This window comes from Austrofundulus limnaeus, unplaced genomic scaffold (genome assembly GCF_001266775.1).
Source record: "Austrofundulus limnaeus strain Quisiro unplaced genomic scaffold, Austrofundulus_limnaeus-1.0 Scaffold27, whole genome shotgun sequence".
Taxonomy (NCBI): domain Eukaryota; kingdom Metazoa; phylum Chordata; class Actinopteri; order Cyprinodontiformes; family Rivulidae; genus Austrofundulus; species Austrofundulus limnaeus.
Genome location: NW_013952429.1, coordinates 1,340,138 through 1,344,968, shown reverse-complemented (window position 1 = coordinate 1,344,968; position 4,831 = coordinate 1,340,138). Strand labels below are relative to the sequence as shown.

Sequence of the window (4,831 nt, the reverse complement as noted above, 5' to 3'; positions counted from 1 at the left end):
CACACACACACACACACACACACACACACACACACACACACACACACACACACACACACACACACACACACACACACCTCCCAGCCCGCTGCTCAGCTGGTGCCTCTGGGACTGACAGCCGTGGGGGGAAGCACACTGCCTGTCCTGTGATAGCCGTATGAGAGTCCACATGCTCCGATGAGTAATTCCTCCCTCCCTCCCTCCCTCCCTCCCTCCTCCACTCCCACCTCCATGTGCTCCGTGACCCTGAGTCATCGTCCACACTTTCCCTCACGCCCTCTCCCCTCGTCTGTGAAGAGGGCTCTTCCTTCCTCCAGCAGCCGCCGCTCTACGGGGGGAAACTATCCAGATTAGCCTCCCTTTCGATGACTCACTCAGCAACGCCGAGACCTCCACGCAGCCTGCTCTCCAGCTGCGTCGGCCCACCGACACCACGCCCGAGCCTAGCTGCACGTCCTTCCACGAGCCCGACGTCCGACTCCATCACCGTTTTAACCGAACATCTACATATTCTGCAACAGCGAGGACTCCTCTGCTGGCCAGCACATCGTATTATTCAGACTCCCCACCAGCCTGTCTTCAAGTGTCCCCTGGTACTCCAGCAATGTCAAAGCACAGGACACAGCATGGTGACTTCCCCGTCTGCATATTAATAATAAACCAGGKGAACTTAGGCACAAAAAAGCCAACATCACAGGTCTGCTCCTCCCTGCGAGAAGCTGTGATATCATCTGCATAGAAACACTTTTCATTCTGTCTGAGCAGTTCCCCGACAGCGTCCAACATCTGCATCTTTGTCAGAATCGTGGAACAATCTGCAGAAGGTTGCTGCACGACTTCATCAGTCTGTATCCTTCCTCTCGTCTCGCTCTCTGCAGCTCAGTGAAGCTCTGTGACTACTATGAGGTTAAAAAATCTCAGCCTAACCTCAGTGACCCGCTTGTGTGGAACTGAAATGTGCCTTGGCCGTGCGGTGCGGCGGGTCCTTTGGGTGCGAGTCCCTCCGTTGTTGCTCAGAGAGCCTCGGCATGCTGCAACAGGAGACTTGTTGACCATTGCAAGAGCAATAAGGATTTTTAGGGGCATTATGACTGGGTTAATAAAACACAGCTGCCCCTAAAAGTCCCTCACTTTTCTTGCTGCCTTTTCTCTCTCTCTCTCTCTCCCCCTAACGTAATATTTGTCTCTCATTCCAAACTTTTTCAAGATCAAACAGCAACTCTCGCCAGCTCATCCAAATGCAATTCTGTCCGTATGTTTGGTGTCTGTTCAAAAAAAAAAAAAAACTAAACCCAACAACGCTGAAGTGACCACAGCATGTGACCTTTTCGAGGAAGCCAGTTCCTTTATTACAGTGAAAACTCTGCCTGCTTTCCAGTATTTATGAATTGTGTATTTATAATGGCAGAGTTTTATTGGGATTCGCAGTGGCGTTTTTAAAAGCGGGGGTTGAACGAGTTCACGGCCGAGTTTCTGAGAAGGAGCGCCCCTCGTGTTCATTAGTTCAGCTTTCAAAGAGAGAGGGAGAACCTAAACCCCTCGGCAACGCTTCTTATATGATGCTGCTCGAGACGCAATGTTTACTTTAAGAACCGGCCGAACCCGTTGACCCAGAGAGCGGGACTGCTGGGGAATCGTAGGAAAAGTCTATTTAAAGTAGGGCCCTGCTAAACAAACGGCGAGGGGAGAATATGAGACAGACGTGGTGAGAAAAGGAAAAAAAAAAAAAAAAGAAAAGTAGTGCAACAAGTGGCGAGATGAGCCCGCTCGGGCTTTTTAAACAATGTGAAACGCCACAGAGAGAGGTTTAGCAGGCAGCGGCAGCGGCCAGCGCTGTTTAATATCACAGCTTTAATCAGCAAACTTGGTGACTATCCCAGAGCTCCCTGTGGCCACGCTGCTTTATTCAAACCAGGTTCATTCCACTAAACCTCCACTCCCAGGCCTTCAGCTCTCACACTCGTGCTGGCTAAGCTGAGCTTTTATTATTATTATTATTATGAATATTAATATTATTTCTTAACCTGCTTTCTGAGGCGTCTCAATGCAATGTGATGTAGCATTTCCACTCCACAAGCAGCGCACGAGTGTAAAATATAATATCTACTTAGGAGAGTTAATAAGTGACAGGATGTCACCTGCACAGTCGGAAGGAATTTTATTAGAGCTGCAGGTTTACCCAAGTGTCAACTTCACAGCAACAAGTAACAGCAGGCAAATAAAAACAAATGACCTGCCACCGATGTGTTAAGCATGGCCTAAAATAACCTCTGCTTATTAGTTTTAACAGTCCAGTAAATAAAACTGACAGATCTGGGGAAGGGCTTCGCAGCTATTGTGATGTCATTTACACCACCTCTTTAGGTCTTGGTTTATTGATTTTATTTTTAAATGCCCGTGGTCTTCTGTTTAATGAGGATTACACGCTTCAGCAAATATCTCACCTATGTGTTAACTTGCAGCACAAAGATGCCACAGTGGCCCCCGGACGCTCCATTTATTACATAAAACATCTAGTGTGGGGATGCTGAATTCATTAGCGAGGTATGCTCGGCACGCCAGGGTCAGGACAGATATAGAAACAGGCCTCCGAACCTAAACGCTCGCCCACTTGACACGCTGCTTCCACGTAACGCTGCGGGCACGTTGTGATTTTTCACAGCTTGACCTCTGCTTTTTTTTTTTTAATTAACTTAAGTCTTCAGAGGTTTGGGACTCAAATGCTAATGAAATAATACTACAAATGCTAATTTTCTTTTGTTGTTTTATTTTTGTTTTTGGATGAATCCAAGAAGATGACTAGAAGTTTTAACTTTGTCCAACATGGCTTATATTTGATCACGTTAAGAAAAAAAAAAACATTTGTATTACAGTTAATCAAATACTGCTCAGAAGAATGAGGCCAGCTTAGGAAAACAGAACTTTTTTTTTATTTTTTTTTTTTGTAAAGAACTGGCTCGTGAAAGTTCCAGCGTTTGTTAAACATCTACTTTCAGCACCGGACTAATGAATTACAGATCTTAAATCTGAAATGTGGCGTTTAGCTTCTTAACGTATAAATGGTTCATTGTGAATTTAAAAACCCTTTGAGCACTTTTTTATTTTTATTTTATCTTTTTAACTTTACTCATTTGTTATATTTTCGATTGGTAATCTAATAGCTTCACCTCGCTGTTGATATTTTCCTAAAAGTATTATTAATACAGATTAAATAGCCTCTTTTTTGAGATTGTGTTGCAGTATTTTTTATATTCTTCTAACCCTGCATCTGGTCCCTGTGTGGTTTCTTTAAAGCATGCCAGAAGAGTCCAGTCTTGGGATTGTGGGTCACATGAGCCAGAAACTGGGACTTTGTAGGCCAGTTGAATGAAGTGAGGACTCACCTTGCCCGCAAAGACCCAGCCTCTGACACACACACCATCATCATCATCATCATCATCATCATCATGCACGAGGAGGAGTCCAGGTGTTCACCTGAGCTTTTCCAAACAGCCTAAGACTCCAGATCCTTCAGAGTCCTGAGTTTCAAAGTGGTGTAGGATGGTTCATACATACCCAAACAGGAGGTGTCAGTCGGTGTTTGGAGGTTTGGATGGTGTCCCCCCGCGCGCACCGGGCAGATGTCTGCATCCCCGCAGCCCATGAGGACTTTTCTTCAGGAAGGAGTTGAACTTCCCCCAGTCCACCGCCGCCCAACTAATATGTGATCACTTTGCACGCATCCCCAAACTGAGCAAGAATATCCTTTTTCCCTGGCCTGAGAGGTGGGGACGAATTACGAATTGTCTTCTGGGACAAGTCCCCCCTCCTCATCCTCCTCCATTGTCAATCTTTGTCCCCTGTCTGTACAAAGAGGAGGAGGGGAAAAAACATGCAACAGTGTCGCGCCTTGTGCCAGTCTCCCCCCTCCACCTCTTCTTTTCCTCCTTGCCTTCGTCTCGCCGTGAAATCTCCGGTGCGCACCCAGTCCCGCGCCCAGTCCCGCGCCCAGTTTCCATTCTGCACATATGAACCAGAAGCAGGAGACATGAGAGAGAAACAATCATTCTGCTGCTCTCCGTGCTGCAGCCTCGACATTACGCGCAGGATCTTTCCAAACAGCTGGAAGGAGGTGATATATGGTGCTGCGCCCTCGTGTCGCTTGGGCCCTCCCCAAAATGGACCGGTACTAACCTGGTTATTTTCAGCGCGTCACTGGCTCGCCTCCAATTATAGGTTCCCGTCTAGTGGTGCTGGCTGCGGTGGTGGTGGAGGAGGGGGGGCAGTGGAGGTGTCCCCGCGTCTGCAGTTATGCTGCTGGAAGAAGACTTGAAAGAGAGCTGAATAAATGTCCGAGCGCGTTTCCACCCCCCCACCACCTCCAGTAAACATGCTCACATTCCGGCGGTGTGATCGTCTCCGCGGCAGAGCCGAGGCGCGCCGCTCCGGTGCCGGCTCGTCTGCGCCTCGATCAAGGTGTTTTCTTCTTTTTATTGATTCTGTGCGGGAGGGAGCCTCAACACATCCCGGGTTCATCACACACCTCTCCCGTTATCTCCCTCCGCAGCAACATGTTGGTGCGCAGCGGCCTCTGCTGGCGGCGGTGCGCCATGACGGGCCGCGCAATGGAACCAGAGAAAGGGGTCACTGGGGGAGAGAGAAACCCATTTAACCTTTGTCTTTTTCTTTTAAATAATAATTCAATCGTTTTGTTCACTTTGATTAATCATGCTGCATTCCTCATTTTCTTCTTAGGCTACATATAGCCTATTGTTTCCATATTTTAGTTTTATATTTTATGCGCTCCTGGAATTTTTCCCACTCAAACAATATTTCTTGGGGATAATAATAA

General features: G+C 47.4%; 1 long non-coding RNA gene across 2 annotated transcripts in view; it reads right to left on the bottom strand.

Moving 5' to 3' along the window:
• LOC106515223 (uncharacterized) overlaps positions 1 to 4,791 on the bottom strand; it is a 30,774-nt gene extending 25,983 nt beyond the window's left edge. Inside the window, exons 1-2 of one of the 2 annotated variants that reach the window (XR_001309974.1) lie at positions 4,174 to 4,791; positions 3,556 to 3,999 (exon numbers count right to left, since the gene is read on the bottom strand). This is a non-coding gene — a long non-coding RNA (uncharacterized LOC106515223). The other variant, XR_001309973.1, reaches the window with a different exon arrangement.
• Between the last annotated feature and the right edge of the window lie 40 nt (positions 4,792 to 4,831).